General features: G+C 38.9%; 1 protein-coding gene across 13 annotated transcripts in view; it reads right to left on the bottom strand.

Moving 5' to 3' along the window:
* Window positions 1-19,816, bottom strand: part of TMC1 (transmembrane channel like 1) — a 397,188-nt gene that overhangs the window by 295,331 nt on the left and 82,041 nt on the right. The window contains exons 3-4 of one of the 13 annotated variants that reach the window (XR_014841738.1): window positions 18,475-18,558; window positions 17,875-17,958 (exon numbers count right to left, since the gene is read on the bottom strand). The exons of the other annotated variants lie outside the window; for them this stretch is intronic. The gene's annotated coding sequence lies outside the window, so the exon portion shown is untranslated. The remainder of the gene's footprint in view (window positions 1-17,874; window positions 17,959-18,474; window positions 18,559-19,816) is intronic. 13 annotated transcript variants of the gene reach the window in all.

The raw sequence follows: 19,816 nt of genomic DNA, 5'->3' as shown, positions 1-19,816 counted from the left end.
AAACTGAGAACCCCAAGAAATTCTTGTTCACAGTCACACAGTAAGCTGACCTCAGAGCCAAAACTATTTCCAGGTCTCCAAATGTTCCATCTGGAGCTCTGCCTATGATTTCCTCCAAATTCAAACTCATGTAGGGAAAGGGTGGATGGAAGTGTGTAAGAGGTAGAGGTTAACACAAGAGTACTTGTGGGCCCTTCCAGGTCCAAAATTCTGTCTTTTTCATTTCTCTGAAATGCAAATGTTGGTCTGTTCTACTGCAAATTCTGCTTGAGATGAAACAGAATTTTAAGTATAATCTGTACAACCATTCCTTCCCAATTTCCTTCCTGGCCAGAAGTTACCGTCACCTCTGACCACACAAAACCAGAGGCCTTTCTACGTTTTGCCTCAGTTCCCATCAACGTGTTTGCAACTTCCCATAGTTTATTTTCATCTCTCTCCAGCAAACGAGGCCTCTTGTGAAATGAGAGAAGACAGGGTCAGCAAACACATGCCTGCTGGCTCAACAGAAAATACCACACAGAGCTGGGGGAGCCCGCATGGGGGCTGCCAGGAGGCTGCACAGCTAATTTGCACCCTGGCACTGCAGTTGGATTTCTTATGAGACAGAATTCTTGAGTTTAAGTCACTGTTGTTGAAAAGGAAGTCGGGAATAACAAGGGTGGGGGAATTGCCATGACTTTGCAATCCAACTGTGACCCTCTTCATGCCAAAGTTCAGAATAATAAATTTCGGAGCTGGAAATCATCCAATGCATATCTTATCAATGAGAAAACCAAAGCAAACAGGGAAGTGACCTATCCCAGACCACATGACTCATTAGTGGCACAGTCAGTGAATGAGGGCATTTGAGTGTAAAGAACAGAAAGAGAGAGGCTGACATTACTTCAGATAATGAGGATGCATGGGGGGCAGGGGAACTCCAGTGGCAGCACAGACAAATTTCACTGAGAGCTAAACACTGCAGATACGTAAGAGCAGTTCTAGTAAATATATACTCAGCCTGCCACTTTCACTCTGGCAAACGTGTCTTAGACATCAGCATCTGTCTGTCTGTCTGCTCTAGTCCTTTAGTACTATGGGCACTAACTACTCTCTTCTCTGGCTTTGCTTTTACTGCTTTTGTTTATATAAATACGCATCTCTTTATTCTCCTGTCTGCTTTTAATTCCTGTTTCCCAGAGTTTCTGCTTCCTATGTTGGCTTCCTGACTTATTTTCTGTGTGTCTCCTGTTTTCTGCCCACTGACAAACAACTGACTACCCGTAGATAGACTTACATTCAATTTCTGGGTGGAAGGATCTGACGTAACCCTCCAGCAGTTCTATAGTGCTCTGCCTCCAGACCTTAGGGTTAATACAGATGATGGCTACAGAAAGAGGTCCTTCCCTGGTCAATCAGGATAGACTAGAAAGACAAGATGAGAAGTCATTTTTCCTCAGAATGGTCTTGAGCATAGAAAACACTTGGAGTATAATTAGTGCTTTGGCCTAGACTTCACAGCTCTTGGTTATGTAGCATGTAGTAGTGAATAAGAAAATATTTCTGGAGCAAGGCTGCCTGGGTTTTAATCTTCTGGCAAGTTTCAGTTTAGGCAAGTTAGGCAAGCTTAGATTCCTTATCTTAAACATAGAGATTATAATATTGTCTATCTTATAGGGTTGTGAGAGGACTGTGATAATTTACATAGAATGTTCAGAAAAGAATCTGGCACATAAGTGCCCAATAACGTTGTATATTATTGTTATTATTATTATTATATTGTTTTTTTCCACAGCACCTGTGATAGTTTTAAAATAGACCTGCAGGGAGTTCCCATCATGGCTCAGCGGAAACAAATCTGACTAGCATCCATGAGGATGCAGGTTCAATCCCTGGCCTCACTCAGTGGGTCAAGGATCTGACATTGCCATGAGCTGTGGTGTAGGTCACAGATGTGGTTTGGTTCCCCAGTTGCTGTGACTGTGATGTAGGCCAGCGGCTACAGCGCTGATTTGACCCCTAGCCTGGGAACCTCCATTGCCACGGGTGTGGCCCCAAAAAGATTAAATAAATAAATAAACAAATAATTAAAAAATTAAAATAGACCTGCAAATCCTGTGACACTTCTTCCACAAAAAAAAAAAAGAGCTTAATTTGTCTCCTTTGAATATGGTTCACTTTAGTGACTTCCCTCTAATGTGCCAATGCAACAAAAATGCTGCTGCATGATTTCCAGGGCTAGTTCGGGAAGGCAATATAATTTCTGCCTTGTTGGTACTCTTGTTATTGAAACTCAGCCATCTTGTTGTAAGGAATCCCAGGACCCATAGAGAGGTCATATATAGACAATGTACCAGCTGACAGCCTGGGCTAAGGTCTCAGTCGACAACCACATCAGCCATCAGATATATTAGTGAATGAACCTCAGCTAATCCCAGCCCCAGCTTTCAAGTTTTCCACCCAAGGTCTCAGACTTCATGATGTAGAGTAAGTAATCCACTTCAAGCCTTGTTTGAATTCCTGACCCACAGAATCTGTGAGCATCATTAATGGTTGATTTATCACAGTTAGTTTGGAAGTAATTTGGGTAGTCACAATAAGTGGAACAGCCTCTTTATTTCTTTATCTCTATGAGAGCACTATTCATGGGGACCTTGACCTTCAGAGGAATCAGGTAACATTAACTTATCTCTAAAACTAGGCCTCTACACTGCAGTTCTTAACTAGAGGAGAGATTATAATTGTCTAAGAGTTTTATAAAAATGCAAATCCCAGGTCCCATACTGACACAGGCTAAAGAGCAGATATGGGACTAAGACATGTATAATTTGAAAATATTCCTCATTTAACTTCAACAGATCTCCATAAAGGGGAGATCACTGAGATACTCTGTCTCCACATTTAGTTTGGAGGGCAAAAGCTGAAGACTTTCACGCATACTCAGTAGGAGTTTACTAAAAATCTCTATGTGTCTGGCTCTGCTGCCTGGGGCCCTAACAGGAAGACCACACTCCATTCTGGGAATGGATTAGAAGTAAATTTGATATTTCTGTTGTGTAAGCTTCTCTTGATGAAATCCAGATTAGGAATGGAAGATAATAAGGTACAGAAATGTAATAGTTAATTTCTAATATATAAGCATCAATCTATTAATTCTTTCCTTCAAAACCTAGAGAGCTAGGAACAAGACAAAGATGTCCACTCTCACCACTTCTATTCTACATTATACTAGAGTTTCTCGCCAGGGCAATTAGGCAAGAAAAAGAAACATGAGGCATACAGATTAGAAAGGGAGAAGTAAATCTATCTCTAGCTACAGATGACCTGATTTTACATACAAAATCTGGAAAGTGTAATAGCATGCCTTTCTGGGCTCTGAAGACAAAAAAGTTTCTCTCCACCACCCTCTCTCACCTTTCAGATTAGTGATTCTCAGACTTCAGTGTGCAAAATTGAGTCGTTAAGTAGGAATTCTTAAGCCCAATTCCTAGAGATTCTAATATACTAGCCTAGGAAACTTTTAAGAAGCACCCTAGGAAGTCTAATGCAGGTGAATGTTAGATCAGACTTTATAAAACACAGAACTAAATCTTTGAGAGGTCATTTAGCATAGTGAGTAAGAGTGTAGTATCTAGAACTCAATTGCCTAGGTTCAGTTCTTGGCTCTTCTACTTGCTGTGTGACAAGATACTTAATCTCATTGTGCCTCAGTTTCTCCAACTGTAGAATAGGATTTAATGATAATGCCTACCTAACAGGCTTGAAGAAAGCATTAAACGCACTAACACTAATATATGTAGACATTAGAATAACAAGTGTACTTATTGTCAATTATTTGCAGTAGGGGAACTACTTAGCTGTTCTTGGAAGCTAGGCCTTGCCTGTAGACAACTACAACAAGATTCAGTGACACTTGTAAGTATGGGAAGAGGCATTTTAAGTGCTGGTCCTCTGTACACTCTCTTTTTCCCCTCATTTTTTCTCCTTTCCCTCAGAAAAGTTGTGGCTGATAGACACATTATGTCTGAAATCAAATTGAAGCATGAGCCAGCCAATTCTTCCATAGTTTAAATCCTTCTCTGCCTTAAGGACCATCTCTAATCTTCTGTTTGATGATCATACTTGGCATATTACCAGTGTTTGGGGTTTTTATCCCCCACTATTTTTATGTATTTGTTAATGAATTTGTGTTTCCATGTTTTTTCCACAATGTGTTTCACCAAGAGTTCATTTTCAAATGCAAACATGGCAACTAATGTTCCTAAAACTTTATAACTCACAAAATGTACTTCTCCCCTTTCCCCCTCATTCACTACCATGATAGCAAATCTTTAACATATTGCCTTGCACCTAGGGAGATGGCTCTCAGTGCTCAGATAAATAATTTATACGGATCAACACTTGTTCAAATAATGAAAATGATAATGTTGTAAAGAAAGCATTTTACTGCATTTCCAAGTCTATTCACCAGAGGAACATTATTACCATTCCTAGATATATAGGAAACATGATAGTTGTAAAAGTTCAAAAAATTGATTTTTCTAAAAAAAATTCTTGATAGCAAAAAACATTTTTTTTAAATAGTGCAAGGCCTGTTATATACTAGATACTGTTAATTAACAAGGGGGAAGAAACAGTTCTCTCATATTACAGTGCTGCTGTAATTTTTCTATCTGCAAACAACTGTGGTTTCCTGAAGTAGCAAAACCTGAAAAAAAATACGGCAGCTCAGAGAGAAGGAATCGGAGTGGGCTGGTGATTCATGCATCCTCAGGAAGAAGGTTGGACATGACCTCTGAGACACCTGTCAGCCCTGTTTTTTTGTTTTTCTACCATTCTACTCAAACACTAATTTATACTCAAATATTAGTTGCACCTCAAAAACAAACGAGATATTTTCACTCCTTCTCCCCATTTATCAATGTTTTGGTTGGCTTTAAACTTCCCCCGAGAGAGTTGATCAAACCTATATCATGATAAATCTAAGTCATTTTATTCTTCTAATTCTTTGAGGCTCATAGCACTTATAGAATGTGTTTGGGTGGCATTAAAGAGAAACTCCAATCCAAATATAGCTCTCGAGTTGAAGTCTGTATTTCACCTAGAGTGTAAGACAACACTATTTGCTCCTGGGAAGGAAAAGAAAGGATGTATTCCTGACCTTAAGCGACCTATATTTTTGATCTCTTGTAAACATGAAGAGTTGGCAGCTAGGTATTTGTGTGCTAAACTCCACCCCCTCATCCGCATACCATGTTTGGAGGAACTCAGAGGCACTTCCTGTTTAGGGTCATGACCCAAAGCTAGAAACTGCAACTTAGGCAGAATTAGAGTAACAATATCTGCAAGTGGGACTGGCACTTCCTAATAGCTATCATCTCCCTTAGAACCCAAATTTAGGCAGAGGGCAGTAGGGAAGCTGAGGCATTTCATTAAAGAGACACAGCCATTCCGTGTACCATGTATCCATGCCTGCTCATGTATCCATGCCTGGCTTCCCTTCTCTCTCACACACATACTCTCCTAAGGGTGAGAGGAGTGGCTAAAACACAGAAATAGAGTTCTTTGAAGTGGTGACATCCGTTACAGATCTAAAGTTAAGTTCAGAGGACCCTCAGCAAGGAATTCTGTAAGCTTAATTTTCTAAAATTAATCCATCTAAAGCTTAAGCAGGGAATACTGATTTCATCTTGAAGGAGACTTCTGCCACTTTGCAAAATCACTTAGTTAACTAATTCAGGACTGGTAGTAATGACTAATTTTAAACCAAAATATCCATTACAGAACAGAACTAGATCTACTGTTTTTATTAAGGTAATTATCAGGATAATTGCCAAATTTCCCTTAGTTTGTTTTATTCCATATAAGCCGAGCCTGCCTGTTTATATGCACTGAAATAATATATCCTTGTATTAATAAACAAATGTACTGAGAACAAATCTGCAGTCAGAAACTTCACTGTCAGAGGTAAGAATAAGAAAGAAAACAAGGGCTGTATTTCCAATCCAGGCCTTCAGCTTTATGTAAATAAATGAAAACTTTATTTAAAAATCTATGTCCTTATTGTACCCATATTCAGAAGGTTTATGTATATTTTTTATTTTTTTTTTTTTTACTTTTTTAGGGCCACACCTGCCACATATGGAGGTTCCAAGGCTAGGGGTCCAATCGGAGCTACAGCTGCTGCCCTACACCATAGCCACATTGATGAGAGATCCGACCCATATCTGCAACCTACACCACAGCTCATGGCAACACCAGATCCTTAACCCACTGAGGGAGGCCAGGGATCAAACCCCAAACCTCATGGTTCCTAGTTATATTCGTTTCCACTGAGCCACAATAGGAACTCCAGTTTCTGTATATTGTAATAAAATCCCTACACTGGCAAATATCAACAAAATAATAAATTCATAAAAGAGTAAAAGATAGGACTATTATACAATTTCAAGCCACTTTCAAGGATGGGTGAAGTTTGACAAATTCCCTTCTTCTCATCTGTGAAAGGATCTGGAAAGGTGTTCTTGCCTATCTAGTATGGCTCTTCCTCCCATGAGTCCCAAGTAACTGGGCTATTGGAGCTCCTAAACAGGTATCCTTCAGTTACACATGGCTGTTGAGCTGGCCTGAAACTCCTCTGATACTTCTTTATCTGTGTCATCATCCGCGAAGTCAATGACTAATACAGCACGTTAAAAGGAAGTCAGAGAATTTTCTTCAAAGCAAGGGCCTCAAACTCAAAGACCCACAGAAACCAGGGAGGTAATATACAGCAATGAGGGGGGAGGGGGAACAATTGGAAAGTACAGGCCCCAGTTATTTCTGCAGTATCTCCCTAACTCCCATCAATTTTTGCCATGATAGACTGTAAATTCAATGTTGTCACATTTCCTGATTTTTAAGAGATTTCAGAAATCTGTTTTTATTGATATTTGCTGATTTATATTTGCAACAAATTTGATTGTGTAAAACACTGCACTAGGAAATCAATACACATCTGTGATAACAACCACAAGTTTGTGATCTGTGGTTTACAGTGTCATCTTCTGCAAATGTGGACACACATAGGCACACATATGTGTGCACACCCACCCACCCATAAACAGGCTTCCACCTCAAAAGTGATAGATCCTAGGAGTTGAACTGGTCAAATTTCAATCATCCTTGGAAATAGCTTTAAATTGTATAATAGTCCTACTAACGCCCCTTCATTTATCTTTTTATAATTTTGTAGATATTTGCCAGCAAAAAGATTTTATTATAATTTACAGAAGCCCACCAAACATAGGTACAATAATGATAATTTAAGTTTTATTTTCATTGAAATATACTTGATTTACAATACTGTGTTAGTTTCATCAAGTGTACACTGAAGTGCATATATATATATATATATATACATATATATACACACACACATAAATATTCTTTTTCCCGATTCCTTTCCATTACAGGTTATTATAAGATACTGAATATGGTTCCCTAAGCTACACAGTAAACCCTTGTTGTTTACCTATTTTACATGTGGTACAGTGCATCCGTTAATCCCATATTCCTAATTATCCCTTCCCCCCTTCTCCTTTGGTAACAGTAAGTTCGTCTTCCATAAGACATAGTTTTCTCTTTGTTTTTTGTTTTTTGGGTTTTTTTTTTTTTTTTTTGGTCTTTTTAGGGCTGTCCCCGTGACATATGGAGGTTCCCAGGCTGGGGGTCCAATCGAAGCTGTAGCCACCTGCCACAGCCACAGCCACAGCAACTCAGGATCTGAGCCACATCTGCGACCTATACTACAGCTCATGGCAACACCAGATCGTTAACCCACTGAGCGAGGCCAGGTATGGAACTCGCATCCTCATGAATGCTAGTTGGTTTTGTTAACTGCTGAGCCACGACGGGAACTCTAAGACATAGATTTTTAAATCAAGTTTTCATTCATTTCCTAAACTATGAACTCCAATAAGAAAATCCTACTTAAAGACTGAATAATTTTATTTATGCAGCTTATTTATGTATATAAATAAATAAAACTATATATGTACAACCAAAAAAACTGCACCTATTCACCAAAAGTAAAGAATATGCTCTTATCCAAAATTTTGTTTATTCTCCATAATTACTAGAATCAATTAAGAATCCAGCATTGCGGTGAGCTGTGGTATAGGTTGCAGACACAACTTGGACCCCACGTTGCTGTGGCTATGGCAGACTTCTTTTAGCTTAACAGTTTTTTGGGGAGTTCCCATCATGGCACAGCAGAAGCGAATGCGACTGGGAACCATGAGATTGCAGGTTCAATCCTTGGCCTCACTCAGTGAGTTAAGGACCCGGCATTGCCTTGAGCTGTGGTAGAGGTCGCAGACGCGGCTCGGATCTGGCATTGCTGTGGCTGTGGTATAGGCCAGCAGCAATAGCTCTGATTAGACCTCCAGCCTGAGAACCTCCATACATATGCTGCAGGTGCGGCCCTGAAAAGACAAAAAAAAAGTCTTTTTTTTTTTTTTTTGTCTTTTTGCCTTTTTTAGGGCCGCTCCCGCAGCATATGGAGGTTCCCAAGCTAGGGGTCTAATCCGAGCTGTAGCCACCGGCCTATGCCAGAGCCACAGCGACTCGGAATCCGAGCCACGTCTGCGACCTACACCACAACTCACAGCAACGCCAGATGGTTAACCCACTGAGCAAGGGCAGGGATCGAACCTGCCACCTCACGGTTCCTAGTCGGATTCGTTAACCACTGCACCACGACAAGAACTCCAAAAGTCTTTTTTTTAGTAATCAATAAAGAAGAGATTCTTAAGGTAAAATGACTTCCGAAGACAGATAATAAGTTTTGTCCTGACACAGATACTTGTGTTCAACAAGGGAAAAAAGGATGAATTTAATCTTCAAATACATAGTCATTGTGGATGAAGAACGTAATATACATGCAAGAGACATTCCATAGAATGTTTATTAGAGTCTTAAACAGTCAGTATGCAATGCTGGTATCTTTTTCCTCCCCTTACAAACAGCAGACTTCATTTTCCTGTAGAGATTGTTGAAAGGGTTTTCAGTGTACTGAGAATTGGAAATCATTATGGAAGGCACATTGAAAATAGTTGTTACTCAGAATAAGCTGAAAGCAAAAAACTATTATTTCCAGTTTAAATAGTTCTAATGGGATAGGGTCGACAACCTCATTCTTAAATATTTATATTGAATAGGTTTTCCTTTTTCTCTCACTGAAAACTTCTATTGCTTAAAAGTGTTTGAAAACTGCTGGCAAAACTGTGTAAACATCACAAATACAAACTCAAGGCTAGATTTCAATGCTATATGCCATGAAATAAATGCTTAAAGTCAGAGAAACTGTTTGGACCGAATTAGGAGGAGGAAGTTTTGTTTCTAAATTCATTGTTATTGTTTTTCTTCCTTCGTGGATATTCATAAACCAATGTGCCTCTTCAGCTGTGAGGAAATCACTGTTAGTTCTTTTTAAAGTATTTGGAAAATACATGGAGGTGGGTTTTAGAATCATGACCTGCATCTGCCCCTTAGTAGACTGAATGCTCTTAAACAAACCCCTTAACCTCTCTGAGCCTTTGTTTCCCTCTCTAGTAGTATAATATCAATATCTACTTTTCAGGCTTGTTGTGAGATTAAAAGACTTAAGCACAATAGCAAAACATTTTAAATATTATGTTTTAGGACAAAAGCAGTTTTGGTTTGTTAGAATGTGAGCTACAAATCTTTCCAAGAGAGATCAATAAATATAACCTTCAGGGGAAATTCTTGAGGTCTTAAAGTTGAGTATTTTATTCACCTGTAAATAATTCTTATTGGTGCTTACTACATTCAAAGAGAATATGTCTGTGCAGGGAAAGAAGAGAGACATGTCTAGATAGCTGAGTCAGTTCCATAAAGAATACTAAACTAGTAATAAAGGAGAAGATAAGACTTGCCAGTGTATGACTGTAAATCAGTACAGAAAGTCATCCAGACTATAACAGAGGCAGAGCTAAAGAGAAATGACAGTTGGGTGGAGGAAATTATTTCAACTCTGAATTGTTTCCTTTTATAGTCATGACTCTCAAACAGCAAAGCCCACCCTCTTAAACCATTTTTCTCTATCAGATGATTCCAGAGAACTTTAGAATTCCACTATATTTTTTAACAATGTGGTTAGAATACATTCATTTTTTCAGCAGAAGAAATTTGGGTGGGCCCTCAAAGATGAAGTTAAGTAACCAAGAGAGAGTAGGGTTAAAGCAAAAAGTATTGTGTTCCTTCTGCTTCAGACAACCCATAAGTTCTCTTTGTCTGAGTCAACTGGAAATACCCTTTGAACAATGCATGTCTCTTCTACTAGAGGAAGAGAAAGTTCAAGCTGCAAATAAAAACACTACAATACTTGGAACTTTAAGCTTTTCCATAGCTTTAGTCCTTCTGCCATTCTCTACTCTCCTTTTGTCTTCAGAGATTTTCATTTCTGCCTAGAATTCAGGACTTTCTTTGGATAATTGTTTGCCTAACAAGCAAATCCACATATCCCTGAGCTAATAGCTTCTTCCTTCCTTCTATCCTTCCTTCCTTCTTCCTTTCTTCTTTCCATATGGCTTCTTATGACAATGAACAGTGATCCAGTGTTCTTAGATTGACCAAAGATCCTTGGACTCCAAGTGTGGCAAAAGACCTGAAGAAATCCTGGGCAGGGTGGATTCTCAGTAGTATTCAGGACAGACAGAGACCAAAGATAGCAAGACTTTCCTAAATAATGCCTTACTAAAAGACTCAGAATTCTTGGCCCAAAACTGAAGAAAGTGGGATATCCCAAGAATCACTGAAACTAAATTTCCCACCGAATCCACACCAGATTCAAAATTAAATAGAACAAAAGGAAAAAGGAAAAAGAAATGTAGGAAAGAAAAAGGAAGAAAGAAAGGCAGTATTTCTTGCACACTTAAAATATAGACTGACTTTCATCAAACCTACACTTTATTTATACAATAATGTGATGATATCTTTATAACTCATAAAGAAGGCAGTTTTCATTCAGTACCTATAGAGCAAATGACTTTATCCAGAATGAAGGTTTAATACCGTTACTGAACATCTACACCAGGAGCTTTACCCACATTATTTAATTTTGTCTAATTATCAGAAAAGCTCTATGATATTGGTGTTATTATCCCTATTTTAGAGATGAATACAATAAGGATCAAGAAGTTCAAGTAACTTGTCCAAGATCACACAGGCAGTACACGGGGGCACTGGGACTAGGATCCATGTCTGTCAGTAGCCACAGTTTACACACTTTTCTGTGAACTGCTCTGCTGCCTGACTGTGTATAAGACAAGGCCCAGTGACCAGAGCTCTTACTGGAAGTTGGGGTACTTGGGATTGACTCCAATTTATCTTCCTTATCGTTCTTCAGGATTTTCCAAAGACTTTGACTCTCATGTCCCTTTTTTTATTCACATTTGTTTCTTCTACTGTGCTAATTCACTATCTAATCCTGACCACAATCCCATCTCAATTCATGGCCTCCCGTCAATGCTGCCCTGCCATCTGATCCCAGGCCCACCCTAGGTTTGCTTTTGTTCTTTTGTCTGGTGCTAACAGCTCATAAGGCTCAGTCTCAGTCTGTGTGTCCCAGAAGGGGTTATAGTGAGTGTCTAAGCAGCCATTCAGAGATGACTGGGATGACCACAAGCTGCAGTCAGGAAAGGCTCCTCTTTGAGGGTTGTTTGATAAGAAGAGATCAGTAAGTGGAAAAGAGAGAAGACCACTGTATTTAGGAAGGAAGAGAGTAAAGCACATGAAAATAAGAATGTAGACATTAAATAGAGCAGAGTGGGAGAAGTAAAAAATCTTCACAATAGAGATTACTTTGGGTAAGTAGGTTAGAAATAACTGGTCTGAATGTTTTTGTTTTTGTTTTTGTCTTTTTGTTGTTGCTATTTCTTGGGCCGCTCCCGCGGCATATGGAGGTTCCCAGGCTAGGGGTTGAATTGGAGCTGTAGCCACCGGCCTACACCAGAGCCACAGCAACACAGGATCTGAGCCTCATCTGCAACCTACACCACAGCTCACGGCAACGCCGGATCGTTAACCCACTGAGCAAGGGCAGGGACCGAACCCGCAACCTCATGGTTCCTAGTCGGATTCGTTAACCACTGCGCCACAACGGGAACTCCTGGTCTGAATGTTGTAAGATTTAAATTTACCTGTCAGTGTTGTACAGTATGTTTAGAAATAGAAAAGAATGAAGGTAGAAAAACCAATGATTGTTATTGAGGAATAGGTAGGATCCAATTGACACCACAGACATAAGACATGATAACTAGGAAAATAACCGGACCAAAGGAAGAAACAGGGAATTCAAGAAGACATTATTTACAGACAAAGAATATAAATATTCATTTATCTATGATGAATCTGAGATAATCTGGTGGTGTTCTAGTGAAAATAACATCAAGTCAGAACTGCAGGACCAGAATTTGTGAAGTTCATCTACATGAGAGTATTCATACAAAGTGAGATCTAACTCCATGACAACAGATGAACTAAACAAAGGAATAACAGGGACAAAAGTCAGAATTGATTGGCACAATCCTGAATGCATTTATACCCATAATTTATTGATAACTTATAGTATTCCAGAACCAGAGTAGATAAAGCCAGTTTGAGAGGTTTCAGAACAGACAAACATATCCGGTTAAAAAGTGTTTAATCCTTTTAATTTAACTGTGGTAAAATATACATAATGTAAAATTTACCATCCTAGACATTTTAAGTATACATTTAAGTGGTATTAATTATATTTACATTTTTATGCAACCATCACCAACATTTATCTCTAGAACACTTCATCTTGCAAAACTGAAAATCTGTACACAATAACTCCCCTTTCCCCTCTCATTCCTCCAGCCCCTAACAACCATCATTCTATTTTCTGTCTCTCTAATTTTGACTATTCTAGGAATCTTATGTAAATGAAATCATATTATATTTGACTTTTATGATGAGTTTATTTCACTCAGCATAATGTCTTCAAGGTTCATGTTATAGCATATTTCAGAATCTCCTTTTTTTTATTTTTTTTATTTTTTTTATTTTTTTGGTCTTTTTGCCTTTTTCAAGGACCGCTCCTGCAGCATATGGAGGTTCCCAGGCTAGGGGTCTAATCAGAGCTGTAGCCACCAGCCTACGTCAGAGCCACAGCAACGTGGGATCCGAGCCTCGTCTGCAACCTATACCACAGCTCACGGCAACGCCAGATCCTTAACCCACTGAGCAAGGCCAGGAATCAGACCCGCTACCTCATGGTTCCTAGTCGAATTCATTAACCACTGCGCCATGACGGGAACTCCAGAATCTCCTTTCTTTTTAAGGCTAGTGATATTCCATTGGATGTATAGGCCACATTTTGTTTATCTATTCTTCTGTTGATGGAAACTTACTTGTTTCCACCTTTCGGCTATTTTGTTTTTTTTGTTTGTTTGTTTTTAGGTCCTCACCCTGGAGGTTCCCAGGCTAGGGGTCAAATTGGAGCTGTAGTTGCCAGCCTACACCACAGCCACAGCAATCCCAGATCTGAGCCACATCTGTAACCTATACCACAGCTCACAGCAACTCCAGATTCTTAATCCACTGAGTGAGGCCAGGGATTGAACCCGCAACCTCAGGGTTACTAGTCGGATTCATTTCCACTGCACCACAACAGGAACTCCACTTTTGGCTATTTTGAATAGTGCTGCTATGAACATGATTGTACAAATACTCTTTAAGACCCTGCTTTCAATTATTTTGGGTAAATACTCAGAAGTGGAATTATTGGATCATATGGTAATTCTATTTTTAAATTTTTGAGGAATTGCCATACTGTTTCCTGCACCATTTCACATTCCCATCCACAATGCACTAGGGTTCCAATCTCTTCACATCCTTGCAAACACTTGTTATTTCCCATTTTTTTTTGGTAACAGCCATTCTAATATGTGTGAAGAGGTATCTTGTTACAATTTCAATTTGCATTTCCCCGATCATTAATGATGTTGAACATCTTTTCATGTGCTTATTAGCCATATGTATATCCTCTTTGGAGAAATGCATATTCAAGACCTTTGCCCATTTTTAAATCAGGTTGTTAGTTTTGCTGATGATGGGCTTTAAGAGTTCTTTATAGATTCTGGGTATTAACCCATTATCAGATATATGATTTTAAAATATTTTCTCCCATTCTGTGAGTTTCCTTTTCACTCTGTTGATTGCATCCTTTCACGGGTTTTAATTTTGATGTAGTCTAATGTATCTATTTTTTTCTTTTGTTGCCTATGCATTTGGTGTCATATCCAAGAAATCATTGACAAATCCAATATCATGGGGCTGCATCTTGTTAATTTTCTTAAAAACTTTATGAGGTATAATCTATATATCATAAAAACTGTCCACTGCAAGTGTTCAGTTCAATGATCTTCACTGAATTTATACAGTTGTGTAACTATCACTTCAATCCAGTTTTAGAACATTTTAATCACTCCCAAAAGATCTTTTAGGCCAGATTATAGTCAATCCCAGATTCCATCCCAGCCCCATGCAACCACTAATCTATTTTCTGTCTTTATAGATTTGCATATACCTGACTAAATTTTAAAAGTTATTTTCAAGTACCCTTAAAAACAAAACAAAACAAAACAAAACCATAATTTCATAGAATTTGTTGGCAGCAGGGAGTATTTCACATAATCCTCCATCACACTTTTACACATTTCTTTTCAGTGATTCACCATTGTGCTATCAGGTTTTATTTTTATTTTGATCTTTGTCAAAAACTAATTTAAAAATCAATCCTGTTGGTAAGGGGCACACTTAAAATGTGTTATTAGAATACTATTTAGTCCCTAGAGTGTATCTTCTATCACTGAATATAATTTCCTTCTAAAATAAGGAATGACATTTCCACTAAGGCACCCAGGTGAGTTATATGCCTGTCCTAATCAACAGCCACCTGTCATGATCCAAGCAGGTTTCTAGGTTGTTTATATTTGCTCTTCCTCCCTCCCTACCTAACTCAAGACTGAGCCTCTTACTCGTCAGTACAAATCACATACCCTGCACACACTATTACCTGTACTGAATGGAATTCAGAAGCCTAAGCCAAAACTTAAATTTTCTGAAAATGAATTCCTCCAGGCCTTGGTATGTGGAGGCCCACACCCATGTTATCTTTCACACTGAGTTCCTTCCAAAGCAAAGGAGTTTTTTATGTAAAGAAAGAAAGAAAAGGATTTTGGTTTTGGTTCATTTTGATGAGCAAATAATGCCTTTGATAGTCAACACAAATTCAGAAAAGCTTAGTTTTTTTTTTTAAAAAAAAGCACATGGAAACTGTAGAGACAGATTTTAAATTTAATTTCCTGAGGTGATAAGGTCAAACTCTGAGTTATGGGTTTTTTAAAAAGGTCAACTTCATATTAAGAGCTCTGTGTCAGGCTAATGCATGTGATCTATAGATACTTTAGTGAGTTTCAATTGAGGATGATGGCTTCAATAGAGTGAAACCATTTCATTTTACTGTTAGGGGGACAGGATTAGAACTCATATTATGTCAAAGCAAGATAACAGTGTGGGAGGGTATTATTACAGAGCAGGTTATGTTTGTGGCTTGACAGATATCATCTTTGTATGTTCAACTCAAAGCAAGTTAAGTAGGGAATAAACGCCTTTGGCTAGAGGCCAAGGAGTCTTCAGTGGGGTGGAAAAATTTTAAACCCCAAACTCTAGAATTTCACCATTATTGAATGGTCCTAACTAAGATCAATGAGCAGGGAAACCCCCTAGGATGTTCTCCCAAAGAAGGAATTCACCCTAAAAGAAAGGAATGATGGGGAGTTCCTGTTGTGGCCCAGTGGTTAAAGAATCTGACTAGGAACCATGAGGTTGCAGGTTTGATCCCTGGCCTTGCTCAGTGGGTTAAGGATCTGGCGTAGGTCACAGACACAGCTCGGATCCCATGTTGCTATGGCTCTGGTGTAGGCTGGTGGCTACAGCTCTGATTAAACCCCTAGCCTGGGAACCTCCATATGCTGCGGGAGCGGCCCTAGAAAAGGCAAAAAGACCGAAAAAAAAAGAGAGAGAGAAAGGAATGATAGGCCAGTGGTCTGGTCTCAACAGCATTACCTGAGTAATTCCCAGAAGAATTTATGACACAGTGTATGAATGTAACAACTTCTCCTGGCCTGGTCCTCCAGTTCTATAGAAATGCTTTTATGAGCAGTTATTCATCTTAATATAATGGTAAGCAGTCTCATTGAGTTATCAGCCATAAAATGGTATGGAGCAATCATAGCCAAGTAAAACACTGCAGGGATACTTCTTTACCTCCCTCCCTTGCACACTGGTCCTGAGAAGTTACTGCCAAATCATCACAGCAAGGATATCAGGAGACTATAAAAGGCTGCTTGCTTTCAACAGAGCCCTTTGAGAGTGGCTTTTTCAGCTCTCTCTGTGAGGCCCTTGTCAGCAAGCTTGCCAATGTTTCCTCTCTGGACTGTCTACCAGAACATTTTTTTTTATGCAATAGCTAAAAAATAAATTATCATGGTTAAAACATTATGATGTATATTTTTATGTTTAGGTTATAACTAAAGAGGAAATCCTTTTACTATGCAAGAGAGGAATTAACAAAAGCATGCATTCTTGTTCTATGCATCTTTGATACAGCAGAGTGATCTACTATATAGGTGATACTTTAGCCTGTATTTGAATTTTTATTATATATTAAAAAGTCTCCTATCCATAGAGTGGACAATTTGTCAAGAAGGTATAAAATATATCCCTATCTCCAATCCCAAGAAAGGGCAGTAAACAGACTCTTATGTTTCTGAAGCTCAAGTCCTTCTTAGTGGTCCCTTAAACGTCACTGGGAAGAAGGAGGAGAAGGTACCATTTATTTGAGGAAGATGAAGAAGGAAAGATGCCTACACTCTGAGAAGATTCTAGAATTCAAAAAAGGGAAAGTGGTTATTATCCCAGAGACAAAGTGATGCTTAGACATGCTTTGGTTGGGTGAAGGACGTTGTGGGAGCATGGATTGTAGGCTCCTGAAAAGGTGAGCATTAGTTACTAACCTTGGGACCTGAGAAAAGGACTGTGATAGAGGAAAAAGCAAATTGTATAAACCTTTGGTGCCACCTTTATTCAAAGTCCCATGCTGCTCAGGAGGAAACAATATAAGCCTATCTGTTGCTAATACCTGAAGCAGCAGGGCCAGAGGTACAGTGGAAAGTTGATGCCTCCAGCAAAAGAAAAGGAAGGCACAGTGTCAAGATTTACAAGGGCCCCTGGTACTGGAGAATAGAATTCTGTTGCTTAAGCATCTGTTGCTTAAGGGATTATGGATGATCCAAGAGAAGGAGGTGGGAAATGTCTTTGTAGGGGCTGCTGTAACAAAAATACCACAGACTTGGTGGCTAATAAACAACAGAAGATTATTTCTCTCAGTTCTGGAGACTGGGAAGTCCAAGATAAAGGCTCAAAAATTTTCAGTGTCTGGTAAGGACACACTTCCTGATTCACAGACAGCCATCTTTTCACTTGTTCTCACATGTTGGAAAGGGTAAAACAGCTCTCTGAGGGTCTTTCACAAAGGCACTAATCCCATTCATAAGGGCTCCACCCTCATCACCTAAACACTGCCCAATGGCCCCACCTCCTAATACCATCACACTCAGAGATTAGGTTTCAACATATGAATTGGGTGGGCGATATACACAGTCTATAGCTAGAAGGCAGAAGTGTGGCACTGAATCTCCCTGAATTCTGGCAGGTAGGACCTAGAACCAGTTCCATTTTAATCTGAAAAGTAAGGAAATTTGGCATGATGCTCATCACAGGTTGTGAAATATTTCATACCTGTTTTATGAACCATAATGTTCAGTCTTGAGAGTTCACAAATATGTTGCAATTTATTTCATCACTTATTTATTCAATCAGCTTCTAATAAGGGAAAACAAAGATAAATGCAAAGATTCTCTGTCCTCTCAGGAGCTATACAGTAGGTAATTACTATAATAAAATGAGGTAAATTCTGCAATGAGACATTAACGGGGAGCTATGGGAACATAGCATAGTAAGGCTCCACTTTGGACGAAGGAGTGTGGAGTGTTTTCAAAAGGAGGTAATGTTTGATTTGAGTCTTGTTACATGGGAAGGTGTTTGCTTTTTCTCCTATTGCCAGTCTTTTAATGGAGATACCACAAGCTAACAAAAGTTCCCCAGGAGCAGGAAATTCTATTTCACTTAATCAGACAGGCATTTTACTCTCTTTTCTAGTTCTCCAACCTCCATTTGATCCCATTTATTTCAAGTGGCCCTTTAAGGTCAGAGATTTAGCTGGTATTGGAATGTCCCACTTAGGCAGCTGCCCAATAGTCACTTTTAGTCCTATCCTTTCCCACCTCTCCAGCCAGGTTGACTCCGCTGGGCCTCTTAACCAGAACAGGGAAATCAGACCTTGTCTGAATCAGTCATAATTCAGTTCAGTTCACAGTCATTGAATATTCTCATTAGATAGTTTGGGTAGCATCTTGGTTTGAGCTGCAATTTAAAAAAAAAAATCACAGACTTAGTAGTTCAAACAACAAACATTTCTTTCTCACAATTCTGGAGGCTGAATGTCTGAGATTAAGGCCCTTGTATATTCAGCATCTAGTGAGAGTCCACTTCTGGTTGCAGACTGCTGATTTCTTGATAGGTTCTCACACAGTGGGAGCTCTCTGGGGTCCTTTTTATAAAAGTGTTAATCCTATTTTCGAGGCCTTCACCCTCATGACCTAATCATCTCCCAAAGGCCCCCCTCATCTCCTAATATCATCACCATGGGAGGGTGAGATTTCAACATGAATTTTGGGAGGACAAAAATATTCAAGCCGTAACAGGCAGTGAAAGATCAAAAAGATGGGAGATATTAGACTACAGTGGCTTAAAATACAACTCAAAGCAAGGTTTAGGTTTAAATTCTAGTTTCTCCAACAAATTCTCATGTTTCCCCCAAATTGCTCCCTCCAAATCAAGGTGAATGAGTTATTATACCACTGTTTAGGAGCTATTGCTAAGGAGAATGTGGCATATCCACCAAAATAATTTATGGAAGGGCCTGGTACATGTCTGGCACCTTGTTAGAATAAATAAACGGCTGGTTTGAGGACATAAACTATTAATTTAAAATGTATGATTTCGGTAGCTGTTCCTTCCTGCCTGGGATTTACTGGCTAGCATGAGTGCCATACATATGTCAGAATGAATTCATATTTTCTCTATCCCTATTCAAAAACACTTTGCTAAAATACCAATTAATGATTTCTCATCATTTAAACTGTTCCAAATCTAATACATTTCAAAAAATTTACTTTTCCTCTATTTTTTATCCAAAACTCCTTCAAGCTAATAATTTTAAATATCTGACATGATTAGCCATAAGCTTAAAAAGAAATAAACATCTTCTGTCATGAAACTAGAGCTCAGTTCACATCAGGGTAGTTATTGTGAATTCTCCCCTAAAATATTCAAACTAAGCATAAACAGAATTAAAACTGCTTTTACTCATAGATGAAGTCCTTATATGACAGTAGATTGTAAACATGAGAAATATACACCTGACATTTTATGCCTTCCCACAAATTGTTTCCACCCGTGTCTCAAGTGCCAGTCTGTTTTCATGAATTTTAATTATAAGTAGCAACACAGAGCTGCTGGGAATAAGAGTTGGGCTAGGACGAAAGAAGGGCATTTTGACATCTGCAGAACCCCCATAAAAGATGTAAGATTTGCATTTGAGATTGGCTTCCAGAATGTA

Source organism: Sus scrofa, chromosome 1, assembly GCF_054392235.1.
Source record: "Sus scrofa isolate SSC_HxYL_T2T_F1_AM1 chromosome 1, Sscrofa_HxYL_maternal_Yorkshire_Landrace_v2.0, whole genome shotgun sequence".
Taxonomy (NCBI): Eukaryota; Metazoa; Chordata; class Mammalia; order Artiodactyla; family Suidae; genus Sus; species Sus scrofa.
This window is presented reverse-complemented; position numbering and strand designations above follow the sequence as displayed.